General features: G+C 35.6%; 1 long non-coding RNA gene across 1 annotated transcript in view; it reads right to left on the reverse strand.

Moving 5' to 3' along the window:
* The window catches only part of LOC125754173 (uncharacterized), a 151,465-nt gene that overhangs the window by 17,850 nt on the left and 111,262 nt on the right, over positions 1–22,353 (reverse strand). The window contains exons 3-5 of the long non-coding RNA XR_007407720.1: positions 18,906–19,048; positions 16,898–17,046; positions 12,901–12,969 (exon numbers count right to left, since the gene is read on the reverse strand). This is a non-coding gene — a long non-coding RNA (uncharacterized LOC125754173). The remainder of the gene's footprint in view (positions 1–12,900; positions 12,970–16,897; positions 17,047–18,905; positions 19,049–22,353) is intronic.

Genomic DNA, 22,353 nt, shown 5'->3' on the forward strand with positions numbered 1-22,353 from the left:
TACACTTCATTTTCAAAATACATTTAATGGTTTGTTACATACATACATACACACATACACACATACATATATATTTAAAATGACTCCAACACTATATGAGACAAACAAAAGTCTGGAGTTACACCTGGGTTCAAATTCTATTTTGGCCATTTATATATAGGTTTATGAAGATTAAAGGAAATAGCATATATAAGTATCTAGAATGTGATGTGATAAAAAAAAATATGTATCAGTCTTTACTTCTTCCTCATTAGCCATAAAATATTAGGGGTAAAAAAACATTTAAATCATGTTTACATGATCAACATAAACTTGTTGCTTTTAAATCTCCTAATAACTATGACTTGATTTTTTTTATTATTTTAGTACTGTTCCTTTTAATTTTTTTCCCCTGTATGGACTAACGTCATTTTATTTCATGAAAGGATAGACTTTCAACAAATGGTTTTGGGAAAATAGGATAACCACATGCAAAAGAATGAAGTCTGACCTTTACCTTACACCATATACAAAGATAAACTCAAAAGAGATCAAAGATCTAAATGTAGAACCTCAATCATAAAACCCTCAGAACAAAATAGTGGGGAAAACTTCCTGACATTAGATCTGGCAAATATTTCTCAGATACGACACCAAGCATAGGCAACAAAAGAAAACTAATAAATAAACTGGGCTTTACCAAACCTAAAAACTATCAGCATCAAAGGACATTTTCAACAGTAAATGTAAAAAGGCAGAACACTGCATGGAAAAAAATATTTGCAAATCATGTATCTGACAAAGTGTTAATACCCAGAATTTATCATTAACTCCTACAACTCAATAACAACAAAAAACAAACAATTCAATTAAAAACCAGGCAAAGTTCTTGAACTGACATTTCTCCAAGAAAGATATACAAATGACCAAGAAGCATATGAAAAGATGCTCAGCATCACTACACATTAGGAAAATGTGAATCGAAACCACAATGATACCATTTTACTCATTAGGATGGCTATTATCCAAAAAGTAAACAAACAAACAAAAAACAGGTGTTGGCAAGGAAGTAAAGGAATGTACACTGCCGGTGGAAATGTAAAATGGTGCAGCTGCTATAGAAAACAGTATGGTGATTCCTCAAAAATTAAAAGTAGAATAACTACATGATCCAGCAATTCTACTTCTGGGCATATACCCAAAAGAACTGAAAGCAGCTATTTGATATACTTCCTGAGGCAAGGGAAACAAAAGCAAAAAATAAATTATTGAAACTACAGATAAATAAAAAGTTTCTGCACAGCAAAAGAAACAATGAACAAAACTAAAAGGCAGCCTACAGAATGGGAGAAGATTTTTGCCAATGATATATCTGATAAAGAGTTACAATCCAAAATCTATAAAGAACTTATACACATCAACACCCCAAAACCAAATAATCCAATTAAAAAATGGGCAGAAGACATGAACAGACACTTCTCCAAAGAAGACATACAGATGGCCAACAGACACATGAAAAGACATTTGTCATTAGGGCGGCTGGGTGGCTCAGTCATTTGAGTGTCCAACTCTTGATTTTGGCTCAGGTCATGATCTCAGGGTCATGAGATTGAGCCCAGCATCGAGCCCTGTATTGGGTTCCATGCTCACTAGAGAGTCTGCATGTCTCTATTTCTCTCTGCTCTTCCCCATCCCCCCTTTTTTCTCTCTCTCAAATAAATAAATAAAATCTTTTTAAAATGAAGGATGTTTATCATGACTTACCATCAGGGAAATGCAAGTCAAAACTACAATGAGCTATTACCTCATACCTGTCAAAATGGCCAAAATCAACAACACAAGAAACAATAAGGGTTACTGAGGATGTGGAGGAAAAGGAGTCCCATGCACTCTTGATGGGAATGCAAATTAGTACAGCCATTATGGGAGACAGTATGGAGGTTCCTCAAAAAGTTAAAAATAAAACTACCTTACTACTGGAAATTCACTCAAAGAACACAAAAACACTAATTCAAAGGGATACATGCCCCCTATATTTATACCTGCATTATTTACAATAGCTAAGTTATTGGAAGCAGCCCAAGTGTCTATGAATTGATGAATGGATAAAGATGTGGCATATATACAATGGAATATCATTCAGCCATAAAAAAAGAATGAAATCTTCCCATTTTAAGTAACATAGATGGAGTTAGAGAGTATAATGCTAAGTGAAGTAAGTCAGTCAGAGAAAGACAAATACCATATGATTTCACGCCAGTGTGGAATTTACGAAACCAAACAAACAAGTAAAGGGGGACAAAAGAGACAGAGAAACAAATCAAGAAACAGACTCTTAATTATAGAGAACAAATTGATGGTTACCAGAGATGTGGAGGATGGAAGAATGGGTGAATTAGGTGATGGGGGATTGAAGAGTACACTTGCTGTGGTGAGCACTGGGTATTGTATGGAAGTGTTGAACACTGTATTGTACACCTGAACCCAATAGAACACTGTATGTTAACAAAGTGGAATTAAAATTTTTAAAAAAGAAAGCAGCTACTTGAACAGGTATTTGTATTACCCATGTTGATAACAGCATTTTTTACAATAGCCAAAAGGTAGAAGCAACCCAAGTGCTAATTGATGGGTGAATGGAGAAACAAAATGTGGTATATACATTGGAATATACATATGGAATATTATGCAAATTTAAAAAGGAAAGAAATTCTGACACATACCACAAAATGGATAGACCTTGAAGACAACACTTTAAGCCATTCACAAAAGGATATGTCCTATATGACATACCACATTGATGAAGTACCTAGAGCAGTCAAAATTTATACACAGAAATTAGAATCGTGGCTTCCAGGAGTTTGGAGAAGTGAGTAAGGAGTTTAATTTTGGGTAGATGAAAAAGTTCTAGAGATGGATGGTGTGATGTTTGCACAATGATGTGAATGTACTTAATGCCACTGAATGGTACACTGAAAAATGGTTAAAATGGTAACTTTTATGCTATATATATATATATATATATATATATATATATACACATATATATATATATTTAAGATTTTATTTATTTATTCATGAGAGACAGAGAGAGAGAGAGAGAGAGAGGCAGAGACACAGGCAGAGGGATAAGCAGGCTCCATGCAGGGAGCCCGACGTGGGACTCGATCCCGGATCTCCAGGATCAGACCCTGGGCTGAAGGCGGCACTAAACCGCTGAGCCACCAGGACTGCCCATGTTATATATATTTTATCGCAATAAACAAAATCAATTACCAAGATCTAGCTTATTCTACCCAGAAGACAGTTTTAATCGAAATATGAGATTTTGATAAGAAAATCCATTCACCCCTGTAGGATAGCACTCCACTTTTAAAAGCTGGTCCTGGACAGCCTGGGCAACTCAGCAGTTTAGTGCCTGCCTTTAGCCCAGGGCATGATCCTGGAGACCTGGGATCCAGTCCCACGTCAGGCTCCCTGCATGGAGCCTGCTTCTTCCTCTGTCTGTGTCTCTGCCTCTCTCTCTATCTCTCTCTGTGTGTCTCTTGTGAATAAATAAATAAAATCTTTAAAAGCTGGTCCCAGTGTACTAACAAATTTCCCAACAAGTGTTACTAATAGCAAATTTAAATAACAACAGAGTTTTTGCTCACTTGAAATGCTATAGATAGCCTATTTTAATGAAGCAATTAAGAATCGGAAAGAACTAATTCAAATTCTAGTTCTATTACCTAGCTCTGGAAAATACACCAGTACTTAATTTCTTAGTTTCTTCCATCTATGAAGCTTCTTCCTTTTAGGACTGATATAAAGATGCTGTAAGACAAAACTAAATAAATTAATTAACTTAAAAATGTTTAAAAAGAAAGATTTCTATAAGGTAATACAAATATATATGTATATATGCATATACATATATACATACTTACATATGTATGTATATCATTATTAAACATTAGCATAATCTGAATATCACACACTAGGTATCATTATACCAAACTGCCTTCCCACATGTTCCACAGAAGTATATCCAGAATTATTTCAGCTAAAAACAGTTATCACCCAAATACTATTTCAGCAATGTCATCTACCTGTTAAGAGCAGTTCTCTCTTGCAAGTACTTAAAGACAGACAGGCAGGTAGAGAACTATTGTAAGACAAAGTAAAGGCAAGTCAAGAAACTAGTTCAAATTTGTGTGTCAACATTTCAGAAGAGGCAGCTTCTTGTCTGTTTCCAGATGGAAGACATTTGTTTATTTGTATCATAGAGAGTTTTATTTTTTCATTTCACATTTTATTATTTTGTCTTAGAAAAGAAATTCATGAATGAAACAAGCTAAACTGAATGAAAAAAGAGTTAATGATTTCCTTGTCTCTTTTTCCACCTCCTACCCTGGGTAATTAATGTTAGCATATTTCTCCTTGACCATACAAATATATATAAGAAGATATGTACACACAATTCTTTTTTTTTTTGTATACACAATTCTAAAGATGATTTATTTTTACAAAAATGGAATTGTATCAAATACATTGCATCACTCATGTAACATAAACATTCATCTAGTTCATAAATATGAATCTAACTCATTTTAAATTATAGAATTATATCCCCTAGTATGATACACCACAACTGATTCAGCTTGGACATTCATGGGTTTGTTTTGCTAGTTTATGTGTTTGTAAATCATTACAAAAAATTTCTATGATAAATAGCCTTATATAAATATCTTTCCAAAATAGAGCTTTTATTTCTTATTTTAAGCTAGATTTTCAAAGAGCCAATGAATATATTTATTTTTAAATTTGAAATTGACTATTTAATATACATGGATCTTTCCTCTATTCTACTTGCCTGATCTAGTTGTCTTTTTCTAGGGTGGTAACATATTGTTTTGATTATAGGTTGTGGTAGAGAGAACAATTGTTCATCAGTATCTGTGTTTTCCTCATCTTCCTGGGTATACCACTAGAATACATTTCTCATTCTTCTTGCATTTATTTTTTTTTTTAAATTTATTTATTTATTTGAGAGAAATAGAGAGAAAGCAGGAGCCGGGGTGGGGGGAGGGGGTGGCAGAGGAAGAAGCAAACTCCCCACTGAGTAGGGAGCCAGATATGGAGCTCAATCGCAGGACCCTGGGATCATGACCTGAGCTGAAGGCAGACACTTAACCTACTGAATCACCAGGTGCCCCTCATTCTTCTTGCATTTAGGTGAAGCCATATGATTAGTAATTACTCACCAAGCAAGTTTTAAAAAAAAGTGAGACTTCTCCATCTTTTTGCCAATCACTGGATGGATGAAGACTTTCAGGAGAAAAGGAAAAGCCATAAGACAAAGAATACAGGTGTGCTGGTCTATCAATGTTTTGCCTCTCCGCGCCAAATCTACCCCTCTTTGCCCTGCTTTGTTACACTAAAGTTAGATCCAATAAACAAACACTTCTCCTTTGCTAGGTGGCACAAGGCTAAGTTTGTCAGCAGAAGGTGTTAGAGGGACCCTTTAAGAGGAATGGGATTCTCATCCTGATTCTGAGGTAGTTTCTCCTATTGATTCTTGCAGGACACTGCAACAGTGTGCCGGACACCTAGTGGCTGTCACTCGCCCACAAGTTTCCCTGGCACACAAGCAGGCGGCTTCTTACTGAGTCTAACATAGTGGGTAGCTTTCTGCTTGCCAGCGCCAGCCTGTGGCCGCTCAGCAAACCTGCCCACCTTCCAATGGGCCACAAGCACATGCTCTCTAAAGAGCTCTGACTCTCAGCTTTCAGAGGCTGAAGGGGAGGCTCTTCCAAGTCTGTCCCTTGAGTACTCTGCCTCAGCCCTGGAGGTCAAAACTGCTTCCATATTTGCTAGTCCTCTATTCTTTAGAGTTCTCTCTATAACTTAACGGTTCATCCCCCTAGTTCATAAACCTTCAATTTACCATTTCCCTCTTCAAATTACTGGTAGAGTTTCTGTCTCCTAATACAGCATATCCTTGTCTGACTGTTGGAAAAGAGCCTCCCACCCCACACCACCCATTACAAGAATATTAAATAATTGTGTTTGGCCACTAAATTTCGAGGGTTGCTGTTTATAGCAATTAGACTACTTTGAACAAGCAATTGAATTAAATAATTATTGTAGCGGTTATTATCTGGTAAAGGGAGTACTCTAGGCCCTTTTTCAAACTGGCATAGCTACTCTCAGCCAATAATACTCTGATATGAAATTTGACTTCATTTATCCTATTCTAGTAAATGAAAATTTCACTCCACTGAAATTCCAACTGAAATAATATTTTTATGAAATGTTATGTTTTTATAATATTAACTCTTTCCCCTGGGAAACATATTATGACTCTGCAGTTGTTTCAACTTTATATAAAGTTCTCCAATAATGTAATTTTTTCCATATAGGAATACCTTGCTTATTAAATTTCTTTTATTGTTACTTCAAATAAGATATCTTTGTTATAATTTTTAAATTGTTCTTTCTAATTCAAAGCATTTCTATAGATTTTTGAATATTGATTTTTTTAATCTAGCTAAATTATAGACTATAAATTTTATCTATACTTATAAAAGACTACTTTGCCTTTGGATCATTACAATAATGCTTCTTTGAATAGTCTTGTACATCTCTTTTGGGTTGGTGTACACATTCAACTTAAAGTGAACACATGTCTAAGAAGTGGAATAGAGATTTATTGAGCCAAGATCTAGTCATTGCAGTTTCATGACCAAGACTTTGGTATACTTTGAAAAAGTTAAATGATTTCTTTTACATTGACAAGTATATATTTCAGAGAAATAGAACTTATCTGGTAAAATCAAATGTTATGGAAACAAGTGGTATGATTATTGCTGAACGGTTCCTAATAATTAGGCAGAAATGTCACTAGAATTAAAAAGGCTATTAACCAGATATCACAGTGTGATAGGCCCAAATTATAGAAGGTCCTGACAGGGCATTATGTTTGCATTAGACACTAGGTAATGGACACTGAACAGCAGAGTGACCTGGTCTAAATAATACTTAAGGGAAACACTCCGGCAGATGAATGGCATAGAATGAAGTGTGAATTTAAGGTAGCGAGATCCTTACAAGCTGCTTGGAAGTGATCTCTTTTTGGAAACTTCAGAAAATGGGGAGACACAGGGAAAACTTCAGACATTTGTACCAAAATGAATCCAAAAACTTATCTTACTTTGTAGTAGTTTCATCATATTTAAATGCAGCAAGAATGTAAACATCAAACTTTTCATATATTAAATTTTTAAAAAAGATTTTATTTATTTATTCACAAGAGACACACAGAGAGAGATAGAGAGAGAGGCAGAGACACAGACAGAGGTAGAAGCAGGCTCCATGCAGGGACCCTGATGTAGGACTCGATCCCGAGTCCCCAGGATCATGCCCTGGGCCGAAGGTGGCTCTAAACCACTGAGCCACACAGGCTGCCCCATATATTAAGTTTATCTCACAATTTCCAGCCCAAATTTCAAGTTTGGTTCCAATGTTGTGTGAATATCTAAGAAAAAATTGATTGAGTTATAAAAGAAAAAAAATGTTTTATAATGATGACAATTACCAGAAGGCTTAGGAGAAAAAGAGTTTACCCTTCAAAAGCACAGCAGACATGCACAGAATTGTAATGATTTTAGTCATGTAATGATTTTAGTCATGCTAATAAAGTTGCTGGATTTCTACTTTTTGAAGGAGTTTCTCAAATTACTCAGAACCTTGCTTTGGGTATTTTTGCTTTTAGAGGCACAGGAGGTACAAGTGGAGGATAATTAATACCTTCCTGCAGAGACAAGAACAGAATCCTCAAGAGTATCAAATGAAAAGCAGGAACAGGGAGCATTCAGTCCAATGTGCACTGGAAAATCTGCCTGTCAATATGATGCCAGTTCATCCATGACTTATATCCACACCCTCTTTGAAACAGAAACTTTTTTTAAAAAATCACTTTTTGTCACAGCCAGGAAATGGCATATTTGAAACTACTGTCATCAGAGATGGTGGTACCCCATTAGCACAATTTCTCCTACTGCTTTTGTCACTTTCCACACGCAGAGACATCATGCAGAAATGCACACTTACAAGCCTCTGTGTGTGGTATTATAGTAAGGATTTGTGTTTCTATATGTCATTTTTCACCTACACCCAGATAGCCTTAGGGACCCCTGAAACTGTACCAGAATTTCAAGGTGTCAAGTAGTGCCCAAAAAAAAGGTTATCTCACAGGTTTTTGGACATGCTAAATTCAGGGTCCAGAGGTCCTACTTGGAGCTATGTCATTCCTGTCAGGTAGCTGAAGAGACAAACATATAACAAGACAGAAGACTCCTTGGAGTTCTTTATGTCAAAAATCACTCAGACATGATGTTTATTTGTAGTAGCATTTTTGCCTGGACTAAGAGAAGATGGATGAACCAAAACCTAGTTGGACTTGTCATTAATGGCCTAAATCAATCATTACAAAAGGCCACTCAATTACCTCAAAAAGAGGACTAAAGCCAAAAGTATTATGAAAAAATAAGAGATGACAACTTTACTTTGCTGATGCTTATTTTAATGATAAATCATTTGTTAATGCATTCCATTACTAATAGGCAGATTATCAATTTATTTGAATTGGTGTAATGACATTAAATCAATTAACTTTACAGGAAAATTAGAGAAATTTAACTCTATAAAAAAGGCAGCATACAAACATATGTATTATGTTCCATGTGGTAATACAAGAGATCAACAAACAGGAACTTTGCACCAAATTTTCCATAACACTACTTTCAAAGGAGAGGATTAATACATTTGTGAATTATATTTAACACACAGAAACTCAATTAGACCATGAGTTTAAGGTAAGGTGGAGCTATGAGACATCTTCAAGGGACCACATTTACGGTTCAGAACAGCCTCAACTCAGAATTGCCCTTCATTTATACTAGGAAATAAACAAAAGAAGCTTCATGAATGTACAATTAGTGGTTATCATCTCTGTATCACTTGGTTTCCTGGCCTTTGGGGCCCATTGGTAATTGGTATTAGCCAAAACCACAGCCTAAGCAATGGATAAAACATTGTTGTGTGCACACTCTGCTCTCATGCTAAATAAAAGTTATTCACAATTATATTGAATGTATGTAAAGAATGCAGGCCAAAGAGAATGATGGATTATTTACCTTTGGGAAAACTCCAATATTCAGAATATAAATATCACTCTCTCCTCTAGACTATGCCTACTTTCAACAATACAGGTAAGCAAACAACAGAGCCTAATTATTTCTATGCTTTTGACTCTAATATGTTACAACCCAAGATATTGAAATAACTTACAAATAAAATTGTAATATATCTGTCACTGAATACTAGAGATTGAGAAATGTCTCAATTTACAAAAGCAAACAAACAAACAAAAAACAGAAGTAAATAAGAAACATGAATTGAAACTGGAAAGCTTTGTATTGATCCTAGTTAAGTATGTAAAACAGGCCATCAGTTGGTGGTTTCTGAACATTGTAAAGGAAGTGGCCACAAGAAGCCAAGCGAATTCAATAAAAGGAATTCTTCTTAGCATTTGTGATTTTCTAAAATTATACTATTTGTACATTTATTTATAATCTATATTCCCATTTGAATACAATTTTGTCTGGTTTGTTCACATATTTAACATCTATGCATTCTGAAATATAGTAAGATTTCAATAAGTATTTGCTAAAAGAATCAATTAATTTAAAATATCAGAATAAAAAATATATTAAAACATGCACATATGTGATTCACATATTTATTAGATGAGCTGCATTATGTTAACACAAGTGCAATCTTACTGAAATCCTAACTAAATATCTCTTTAGTATTTCTATTTTCTCTAAGAATAATGAGCAAGTCAACACTTCTCTGATTTGCAAGTTCTCTCAGTTTTCTAGAACACTTTAAACCTCAAAGTGATAAAAAAATGATGGTCTAGGTATTGTCTGAATATATCAGCATTTCTCATGATAATCCTAGAAAAAGCATGTATTTTGTTAATAAGTAAACTTGGGAGCAGATAATTATTTAAATATATAACCTGATCATCTTACTGAGGTCCATATATTAAATTTTGGGACAGTGGGGCTAATTTAGAAATAATAGGGACCTTAGCCTTCTAATGTGGCTAGACCTATAAAATAAAGTATGCTTTGGTGAGAAAATAGAGGGCAAATGTAGGGATTTTCTGGAAAGAAAACAAATGCAAGTACAAAGACTAATTGAAATTCAATAGATTATTTATACAAGGGTAGAATTAACTATAAAATAAAACCTTTTAAACTTCTTCAGATGCCTTCACAAAAGCAAAATGCTCACCTTAGTGTTTGTCTAGTCACTATATACAACATTATCATTTTTCAATTGGATCCACATTAAATATCGAGTCAAATTCATTTTCTGAAAACTAGTTCCAGATTATGGCAGATGTTTGGGGTTGCATATTTTAAAAATAAACTACAAAATACAATAGTAGCCATCTGTTTCAGAATTTTCTGTTTATTGTTTTCAGGGAGTAACAGGCAAAAATAGAAACAAATAAAAGAAAACAGCTGTCATGGAAAACTTTGAAAGGCCAAAAAATTATGCTCTTAAACTGGTATTGAAATTAACAGATTGGTCAACTTGAATAACCAGATTTGTCCTAAAAGAAATGGTTTTGAATTTTTTATTAAGTTGTTCAGTTGTATTGGCATCACTTTGGCTTAAGCCATTGATAGGTGAAGAACATTATAAACCCTTAACATTTATATAAACTAAATATAGCTTTCCACTGACATATATATAATGTACTGACATATATAATGATTTTATTTAAACTTCCATTTAAAATGGCAGTGGGTTGGCAGCTCCATGAATTGGCTTCTCACAACTTTACATTTGAAATGTGTTCATATTGACAGAAATGATATTGCTGAAATTTTGAAGTAATTTCTACAAACAATAAGACTCATCTGACTAGATGAAGAAAAAAAAATATATTCCTATCCAAAAGAACACAGGAAGAAAATATTTTCTCTTCCACTATATTTCTGTGGATTCAGAACTCAAAGGAATGTACCTTTGTTTCCAGACTCCTGGAATAGAAAACCTGCTCTTTAAGATTCAGGAAATTTTATTACACTCTTCATTCCTTCTTCTTACTATCATCAGATGAACTAAAGGTCTTTGTTGTCTGGCCCAGTTTTCTCTCCATGTTAAATCCTATAATCTTCTGAAAGGATTTTGCTGTTCTAACAAACCCAGCCCTTTCACTTTCCAGGCCTACTGGTTCCATGTAACCTTCTCTTTCACTTCCAAGTCAGATATTCAGATTGGTATCCAGTCCTTGTCACAATTCCTAATTGCTTCATCTTCAAAAATATTCAATCAAATATCTTGTTTTCTTCCCACAACTGCTTCTCGTTCCACCTCACTTGTTCAACCTCTCACTTCAAGCAGTGGTTTGGCTTCATTGGACTACCAATCCTTTAATATATCTATCTCAGCTCTTCTGATACATAAGTCATCTCCTTTCTTCACTTTCCTATCATCCAAGTGTAGTACTCCTTGCAAATTCCAATCATCATAAACACCTGACTCCAAAACCTAATACCTAGATTCCAATAGGAAAACCAAATAACACTTCTAGCAAAAAAAGTTTGATGGAAAGAAGAAGAAAAAAATGAAAGACAAAGCTTGCCCATACTCAGCTCTATACTCTGTCCCTCCTAGATGAGCATCTTCAAGATCCATCCTCACACATGATTTTTGTTTGTTTTTGTTCTGATTCCTGCTGATAAATATGAGCCATAGCTCTCAGTAAATGTCTCCTGAAGAGGTAGTAGTCCCCTAGAAAGACCATGCTGAGGTCTGGCTCTATTGGTTTAGAAACAAACAAACAAACAAACAAACAAATACAAAAAAAAAACTAGTGAAAGATCTTGAGGAGATTAAACATCTTTTTCAAGAAATCTATTTCAGATAAGGTCTTTGCCTCCATGCAGGACACTCCTATCCTTTAACAAGAGGGAGGTGAGTTAGCTTCCCTTCTGGAGGATTCATGGGAATCTGTGGGTTTGTAGTTCTCCAGATATCTGCTCAAATATCTCCATTCCATGTCTTTGTCCTTACCACAGAGAACTAGTTGGAACTATGAATTCAATCTCCTATAACTCTGCCAGTCTCATAATCAAATTTCAGGCCTAATTTTCAGTACAGGTGGCTCTCTATAATGCTGCTCTGTAAGCTTTTTAGTCTTCATGATGTGCCTTGGTAGTTAGCTGTCATGAGTCTGTCATTCTTGTCCTATGAAACTACTGTGGCAGTTAACAAATGAAAATCATCTCCACTATTGTTATAAGAAACATTGCCCCCTGCCACAATAGTTTTTAAATGCTAACGTTATCACATAAGCTCATGCCTCCTCTTTTTTCTGTATTCCATCCTTGTTCCCTAATTGCTACAAACAATGTGAAAATTCAGTCACATAGTAAGGTCTAAGGTGAATGTATCAATACATTTTGTATGTAAAAAAATGACCAATCAGAAGATCTAATGGGAAAAATATTGCATTTACAATAACAATAAAAGATTTTTTTTAATGCTTAGTAAATAAATGACCATTAGGTTCAGCTGCATGCTCAAAAAAACAGTGGCTTAGATACACAATTGGTTATTGTTTCATGTGAAAAGTCCACTGGTCAGGGATCCAAGACTGGAATAACTGTTTCACAGGCTTCTAAAAGTTCTGGGCTCCTTTCTGGTTTCTGCTCTAGCCATATTGTCTCATTCTCACCACAAGAAACAGAAGAGAGAACACACCTTCTCCCTTAAAGAACACTTTTCAAAACTTATATATACCACTTCCACATATATTACTTTGTCCAAAATTTAGTCAATAGCTAGGCTTACCTGCAATGGAAGCTGAAATGAAGGCTCCATTCTGGGCAGACATGTTCCAGCTGAAATTCAGGGCCTTCACTACAGAGAAAGAAGGGGAGAAGTAATATTAGGGGACACCTTGGAATGTTTAAAAGAAAAATGTAAGATCTGCAAAGAAAGATTTTCCAAATTGCCTGAGAGATACAACAGATCTGAACAAATGAAAAAGCACACCATATTCTTGGGTAAACAACAAGAAAATTTACCTTGATAATCCACAAATAAGTTGTAATTGCCATGAATTTTAATGCCTAAAACAAATACTGTAACAAGATCATATATTAAAAAAGACTATTAAATATATGAATAAATAATAGAAACACAGAGTAACAACTTTTGGCAGATCAGATAAATAAAAATAAGGTCATAGTTATTTTTAACAGTAGAGTAAATAATATCCAGATGTCAGTTAAGGTAACCTTTCTGTCTGAAATAAAATTGGTAAACACCTTCATTACACATCAGGCAAAGGTTCAATGGCCTCCCCAACACTTCTGAGAATTCCTATGTCTTTCCTTCTCAAAAATCCCTCTAGCCTTATTCTTGTCCTCTGAGACTCTTTAGATTCTCCCCTTCTGTTTCATTCTACTTCATCCCCTATGCATTGGCCCAGACGTGGGACACAGACCCTTTTCTTCATTTATCTAACACCAGCTCATAAAGGCCATTTTTGTTTGTAGTCAACCTAAGTGAATGTTTGGGACAGTAAAGTAGGTAGAACTATAGCCCTGATAAGCAACCTACTTATACATACTAGGCAGACTGTTCTTAAATGTCATTAGTGTTTAGCTATACCACCACTGTGAATTTCTCCCATTTTTCTAGTAAATCTAGCTTCTTGCCTTGTTACATATCTCTGCTCCCCCCAGGAAAACTGCCCTAACATTTCCCTGTTGCTCTGTTTTCAGGCCTACTTCATTTTGCCTCATCTCAGAAAAGAATTATTTCTCTCTCTCTCTCTCTCTCTCTCTCTCAGATAACTCCAACAAACAGCTGGGTAGAACATATCAGAAGAGTTACCACCATAATTTCCATCAGACTCCTAGAGTCATACCTAATAAAGATGCACTGCAGTCAGCTTGTACTGGCTCACAAGAGACAATTATGTGGACTTCCTTCCTACTCTCCATTCAGTTACTTCACATAAGTAGGTTAAGTAGGTTGAAATCCACATAGTGAAATTATTTACACCTTGTAAATTGGCAAATGCTACAAATATCAATATTTCTGTTTTGGTTTGGGGGGAGATTTGAGGGTTTTTCTGTGTGGTTTTTAGTTTAGTTTTGTTTTGCTTATTTAGAGGACAAGTTTATTAGCACCACACAGCATACACTCTAGAAAGCTCTGTGTTTAATCTGCAAAAAAAGATTCCAGTTTTTTTACTCCTCCCACAAGAACCCTCCAGGGCAGAAATAAAAGCAGGGCAAGGACACTGAGATTCTCTTGCTTGGATCCTACACAGACCATAGGAATATGATATTCCACCGTATTCTAGTCCATGATTTTCTCTATGCGACAATACTGAGTAGAACTGTTCAGGCAACATAGGTATGCAGCTGTATAATTGATTAATTTGTTAAGTACACTAATCTCACTAGAGTTCAAACTTGAGGACAAAAATAAGCTATTATATCATATTCTAAAGAGACCCTGGGCATCAATATCTCTCACAAAATCTAATGAAAAGTAAAAGAATCAGCCTTCTACCTTCAGCCAGGCCTCATTCCCACCACACTCCACCCCAACAACCTATATAAAAAGTTAACTGGAAGCAGAGAAGGAAAGGTTGTTGAAGTCATTGGACTTTAGTGAATGTAGTATTCATAGGAAAATGTACTTCCTCAGCCCTCAAGCCAAGATGGCAGGAGGGCGTTCTTTTAGAGATTGTTGAATAGAATTTTTTTAGCTCCTCCAAAATGAGTCAAGTGGCCTTGCATTGGGGGAATGCTTATCTGCTAAGACTTGATGACTTGTCCCTATGAATAAAAGAGAGATGATGGCAGTAGAGCAGCCACAACAGCATTTGCTGTTCCAAGGATCTATGAATTTCTTATAGGTCCTGGCGATACCAGAAAAGGAACTAATCTTGAGATCTTTCTGCCAATACTTCATCCAAGAAGGCAGACTAGATTAGACTAAGGAACTCCAGCATGGAGAGGCTATGGTATATATCACTGTGGATGGGAACTGAGTAGGAAAAATTAAAAATGTTTGTTCCAGAGAAGATGCAACGTGCCAGAGAAATGAGCCACAGGAAAATCTCACAGGATGGTGCGAAGAACTCATACACGCCCCTCCATGAGAAATTAATTCTTTCAATGACTTTCACACAGAAAGGCCACCATCAGCAGCCTGTCAGAAATAGCCAGAGGAGCAGCATAAACCAGTACAAGCCAACAAAAAAAGGATAACATGCCCAGTTAAAAAACTTAACTCTTTAGTCCATTTTCCTCTTGTCTAGAGGTAAGGGGGTACAAGAAATGTCCATGTTAATCTCTCACTTAAAAACCCTTGAATCACTATTTTAAGAAGTAATTTGATGAAGCAAAACTTTAGATCAAGTATGAAGATAATTTTAAACTTAATTAGGTTGAGTTTTTAAATCTGAGAATGTCTAAAGATTATGGACTCTGTCTATAATCCTTTTAGAGAATGAAGTGGAGGATTTGATAAATGTTGAAAGCACTGATCAGAGAAAAATAAAATTTTAGGCTTATACTCCACCCAGTTGAGATCCACCCTTTAATAAACAGTGCTTATTTGGGATTTACACAAAACAAGAACAGACCAAAATCCTCTTCTTTGTCTTTTTTCTCTCCACCCAAAAATCCCCTTCAGTGTTCCTTCACTGTGACAGACTCCCTCTTGGTTTATTCCAGTTTGTGCCATTCTTCTGGCTGCAGATAGTGGCCTCTTTGCATGAAAGGCATTGAAAAGTTGATTTTTCATGGACCTCCCTCATGTGTGAGTTCTCCACTTATCCTGTGGCTATTCTCTGGCATGGGAGATCAAGCCAGCACTTCCAGGTCCTTCCCCTGGCATGTCTTTATATTATGGTAAGTGGTTTCGTGTACCTAGGTTATCTCATCTGGCACCAGTGGAGTTTTTCCTCTTTAGATAGCAGTCTATTTATTTGTAAAGTATTATTTAAACCTAAATACATATTGGCACAAACCTCTCATCATTTTACTTCTCAATAAAGGCAAGGTGTCTAATTTCTCCCTCCGCTCCCCTAAGAGCTAGCCCCAGGCCTCACCACTATTTATTCACACAGTAATTTAGCTTTCCAAAAGTCCAAAGATTAGATCATATGCTCTGATAAGCAAATGACCTCACAGTTTGTTAAATATAGAAGAACTAATAGAAGCCTTGAAAGTTCAATCTTTCCCTTCTCCTCTCCTTACTCCTTATCTCTTTCCCAATAAAATATATGCATCATTCTTTCCTCCTCTCAGAAAGTAAAGACTGTTACAATTGTCTTGTTTTATTTATTTTTTTTAAGATTTTATCTATTTATTCATGAGAGACACAGAGAGAGAGGCAGAGACATAGGCAGAGGGAGAAGCAGGTTCCCCATGGGGATCCCAATGAGGAACTCTATCTGAGGACCCTGGGAATCAAGATCTGAGCTGAAGGCAGATACTCAACCACTGAGACACCCAGGTGTCCCAATTGTTTTGTTTTAAAAAAAAAAATTCCTTCTCCCAGTAATTAGTTATACTGGATTATGTAAATGTAGAGACAAGAAGCCAAATTAACCCTATAAACATACCTGGGGTTGAGGAATTGTATCTATATCTATCTATCTATCTATCTATCTATCTATCTATCTATCCATCTATCATCTATCTATATATAATATTTGACTTTGTATCTCTAGGCCAGGTATGTGTTCTCCCTACCAACCTCACTGGCATCACTTCCTAATGAATTGCTTTTGGCTGTTCAGCACATTCATATCACTTACCTTATTTCTAAAGGTATTTGATGAAGGATGGTTGGAAGGCAGGTAGGCAGGGACAACCCCCCATCCCAAGAGGAAACCATCCATAAAAGGATTTTATACCAACTTGGAAGGAGCTCTCCACCCTTTCCCATGTGATAGATGACAAAAACCTGATTGGATGACAAGCACAGGGAGGGTTAATCAGATTAAAACAGCCCAGCCAACAAGCCTATAAAAACCCCTAGATTTAGAAACTCCAGGGACTACCCTTTCAGGTCCCCTCCCTCTTCAGGAGCTTTGTACCAGTACTTTACTATCACTCAATAGACCTTGCTTTGCTGCCCACCACTCTGTCTGGTCCACTTCTTTCTTTTTCTTTCTTTCTTTCTTTCTTTCTTTCTTTCTTTCTTTCTTTCTTTCTTTCTTTCTTTCTTCTTCTTCTTCTTTCTTTCTCCTTTCTTTTTTAAATAGAAGGTTGTAGAAGGGGAGGTGGGTGGGAGGATAGGGTAATTGGGTGATGGTCTATCTCTTCATTCTTTGAAGGGGCATGACCAAGAACCATGGTTACTGTCTGAGAAAAAATCCTGTAACATTTGAATTGACCTGAAACAAATGGTTAATACATGGATACATGTGTGCCTCTTTCCCACTAACAGTGAATATGCCTTCTTTTCAAGCATCCATAAAACATTTGTAAATATTGTTTCAAGAATGGGCAAACAAATCAGCAATATTATAGACTACCTTAAAACCACTAAAATAAAAAAGATCATAATAGATGGAAAAGAAGCATTGTAAACTAATGTATATAGATTAATTGCCCAAAAGTTTTGGGGAAATTATACTTCTGAGGAACACAGTAAGTTGGATCACAATTTTAAACTATCATCCATTAAAATTAAGTTTTATTTTTTAAAAAGAAAAGCAGAAAATGGATGGGATTAATGATTAACTGATCTCAGGATGGAAAAACACTTTCTAAATTTAGAAACAAATTGATCATTAGGGTATGTTGGTTAAATTTATCTACGTAAAATATGAAGCTCACTAAAGAGCAAAATCCCATAAGATTGTAAGACAATTCAAACTGAGAAAAATGCTTATATCAACAATGACCCATTTATTACTATATTAAAATAATTATATATTAAAAACTCACTCAAACTCATAAAAAGGACACCTAAGCTTTTATTGAAAATGGACAAATAATATGAATATAAAAATTATAAGTGGCATATAAATGAATAATAAAATATGAAATAAATATTCAAGCTACTAAAAGAAATACCAATTAAAACAGAACTATTTTTTATGTTGTCTAAGTTGTCCTGTTTTAAAGATAATTCTGCTAAGAGTATGGCAAGAAGGATCTCACACACAAAGCTACAAAAAAGGATAAACTGGTAAAAATTTTTGGAAGATAATTCAAAACATGAAAAATGACTACTAAATGTATAGCTGTTTAACCTGAAGGAAATAGTCACAGATGAGAATAAAGACATATTGAAGGAAGTTCATGACAAGTTATACATAAAAGCAAATATTGGAAACAACCCAATTTCCAATAATAGAATAATTAAATAATTTTTAACAATATTGAATAACATGGTAAATGCTTTAAATATAATATTAAATATAAAAGTACATATGTCAACTTATAAAAATTCTAAATAAAAAAACACAAAGGAAATGAAATATTGAGTATATTTAGATTATATAATTATCAAGGTTTATTTTCTTCTAAAAAGTATTCAGTATTTCCTGAATTTGGCAATGTGTATATATTATAAACATTTTATAAAGTATTAAGCACTGAGTATGTTTTTTCAATAATCATTTGGAAATCACTAATGAAAATACAGCTTTATATCACAGTGGGTTTGGCACACTAGAGTTCAAATCCAAAACATCTATTACAAATTTAAGAGTTAAGAAACAGAGGGACAAGGAATTTTCTTGCCCGTAAAAAGCATCCAGTCTAATGAAAAAACAGACAAGAAAGTCAACTATTAGAACAATATGCTAAGACCTGTAACTGAGGCATTCACAGCAGCCAGTCCAAGATCAGTTGAAAAACAGTGAAGTCAGCCTAGAGGAAGGCTGACCTCCACGAAGAAGGTGACCTTTCATCTGAATCATTCTTCTTCCTCTCTCCTTTCTTCTTACAGTGTACTAAAGATCAAGGAGACACAGTAAAGATACAGAGCCTTCAAATTTTCTAACAAGGTTACATTATGAGGGGTTCTTAAAAATCAGCTGGAGAAAGGGTTATTATTATTTTTTTTTACTATCTTAAATCTGAAGATCTAAGACTTCTTCCTAATAGAGGAGGAAATATCCCCTTGATGGAAACAGAAACAGGACGCCTGGGTGGCTCAGCGTTTAGCATCTGCCTTCAGCCCAGGGCCTGAACCTGGAGACCCAGGATCGAGTCCCGTGTCGGGCTCCCTGCATGGAGCCTGCTTCTCCCTCTGCCTGTGTCTCTGCCTCTCTCTGTGTGTGTCTCTCATGAATAAATAAATAAAATCTTAAAAAAGAAACAGAAACTGGGATGTTGGGGACTTTGCTGCATCTCAGAAGTAGGACTGGGATCCTGGGAACAGGGTGTGAGAAATATTCCCCTTCAAGAAAGGACGGGTGGCTGCTCAGCTGCAAGCTATGAAGTGTATGACTGACAGCCTCCAGCCATTAACTATATCAGGGTCTGTCCCCACCTTGCAGCTGAGGTCAATCTTATCTGAGGACAGTAAAAGACAGTCTAGCTAATGATTGAACAAGACAGTGATATAGGGGGCACCTGGATAGCTCAGTGGTTGAGCGTCTACCTTTGTTCAGGGCATGATTCTGGGGTCTTGGGATCCCCACAGGGATTCTGCTTCTCCCTCTGACTATATCTCTGCCTCTCTCTGTGTCCCTCATGAATAAATAAATAAAAATCTTTAAAAAAAAAAAAAAGACACTGGTATAAGAAGCTGGCTATTTTCATCCAACGTGGGACCCTCTGAGGGGCAATCGTTCTCCAGACTTCTCTGTTGAGCTTCACCAGGTCAGCATCATAGTCTCATGGCTTTGCCATTGACCATTTCTGCCTCCTTCCTCCTTTCCTTCCCCCTTTTGCACTTCTACTCAGTCTCCATATCTGCTCCCCAGAGAATCCAATGGTCACAAGGAAGGTGAGTCAAAAAGGCTCAGGGAAGTGTGGGCAAAGAAGAGAAAAGAAATAGGAACAGAGGAAAAAGAAATTTGGCCTCCATGAGACTAAATAGACCAATAGAAATATAATTTTATTTCTGGTAATATCCTCTAGGCTGTTGCAGATATGAAAAGGTATACAAGGAGCATAGTGAGATGACAACATGTATACCAATTAGGAGGAATTTGAACATTAGGAAAATGTTGCCAATGGGTTGGCTTAGATGCATAAAAAAGAAAAAACGTACACTGAGACATGGCAAGAATTAAAACTGGAAAGTTAGGAGCTATCATATGGAGAATGCTGCATTTTATGTCAAATAAGTGAACATCTTTCCTTTCAACTTTCTTAAATACACTCTTCTTGGATTTCCATTATTTTTGTAGTCATTTGAGAAAACAATGGAATTATAACATGAAAATCCATTGTAAAATGTATTGATATTACCATGCTTAGAGTGAATATTGGAAGTAAAATCAAATGTCAGATGGGTGCTTGGGTGGCTCAGTCGATAAAGTGTCTGATTCTTGATTTCATGTCAGGTCATGATCCTAATGTCAAGGGATTGAGCACCATGTTGGGCTGGGTTCTCAGCAGGAGTCTGCTGTAGATTCTCTCTCTCCCTCTACCGCTCCTCCCACTTTCATGTGCTCTTTCTCTCTCTCTCTCTCTCTCTCAAATTAAAACAAATAAACAAAAAATCCTGGGTGGATTCAGTCACTTAAGGTTCTGCCTTTGGCTCAAGTCATGATCCCAGGGGTCTGGGATAAAGCTCACATGGGGCTCCTTGCTCAGCAGGGAGCCTGCTTCTCCCTCTCCCCTGCTTGTGCTCTCTTGTGCTCTCTCTCTCAAATAAATAAATAAAATATTTTTTCTAAAAAATAAAATATCAAAGAAGTATAAACCTTGCCAGGACTTCTAAATATCTATTTACCCTTATGGGTACTCATAGGGGTGGACACCATAATATTTCATAGGCAGACAGACTATTAACTCCAGTGATCACAAAAAGAGGTGGCAATTTGAGCACATATAAAATTTAGCTAAGATATGTTTTGAAAGGTTTTTATCACCAGTGTGCTTTCAGATAACAATAGTTTCTCTGTAATGTGGTCTTTTCCAGATCAAATTTTTCAAATATCTTTACAAAACTATACTTAACCACCTATCCAGAGGGCTCTTCTTTTCTGTGACATAGTTTGCCTTTCAAACATATCACAATCACTTAACCATGACTCACAACCACTTTGTATGTACAACTACGTCAAATTGATTATGGTTTACAAGGCCTAGGAATTAGGCTAGCTCCTCATGGTATTTACTTCACTGTTATCTATCACACAGTGACAGGATAGTAAGTATATAAATTCATTTTGTTTCAGGTGTTACAAAGAACAGAAGAGCCAAAACGGTCCACAAGGTATTCTCCTAAGTGGGTATTTTCCAGTGATATTCCAAGGCCCTCATTGGTTCACACTGCTCAATAAAACATTCCTAATACAAATGTCTGTGTCCATGGTAATGACTCAAATGTACTTAAGCTGAGAGTTGGAAAGCAGGGGTTTTATTTTATCTTATCCTCTGTATTTATAATGCCTAGGGCAACCAGTAGCAATTTCTGACTTTTTTCTTAGCTTTGAAAATCAGAAATAACTTCTCTGAAACAAGAATAACATTCATTGTTCCGATGACTATGCTCATGGAAATGGAACCAGAAAGGAAAAAAAAAAAGAGAGAAAAGAAAAAAAGAAATGGAACTGAAAAAGAAAAAAAAAATCCAGGAGCTGAGTAAATTATAATTTTTAGTAAAGTTCATTATGATTAAAGGGGCCCAGAGAATCCATCTTCAGTGGCTTTCTCTCATCCAGTCATAGGCCATTGGTTTAGCATGAACCTCATAAAGTGTAGATGGCCATCATTTGTAAATACACTGCACTTTCCTAGAATTAATTTCTCTGATACTAATGAAATTTTGCAGTTGCATGTATTTAGCAACAAATAGGTTTAAAATGTCAGCCTTGATTTATTTCCTACTAAAGTCATTTTTATAGCATGCTTTCTACCTCTAACTGGATTATCATCAGTTTGATCAATATAAATGACAAAATAAGTAAAAGAAAAGCAACATAGATAAGCTTAAACAAAATTACCAAAGACAACAAAAAATAAGAATGTAAATGCGACTTGAGTTGCCTTCCTTTTCTGTTTTTCCACCCACTCTTCTTCTTTCTCCAAGGATTTCTATGAATTATACTGAACAGATCATTGCACTAATGCCCTGACT

The sequence above is a fragment of the Canis lupus genome, chromosome 32, assembly GCF_003254725.2.
Source record: "Canis lupus dingo isolate Sandy chromosome 32, ASM325472v2, whole genome shotgun sequence".
Taxonomy (NCBI): domain Eukaryota; kingdom Metazoa; phylum Chordata; class Mammalia; order Carnivora; family Canidae; genus Canis; species Canis lupus.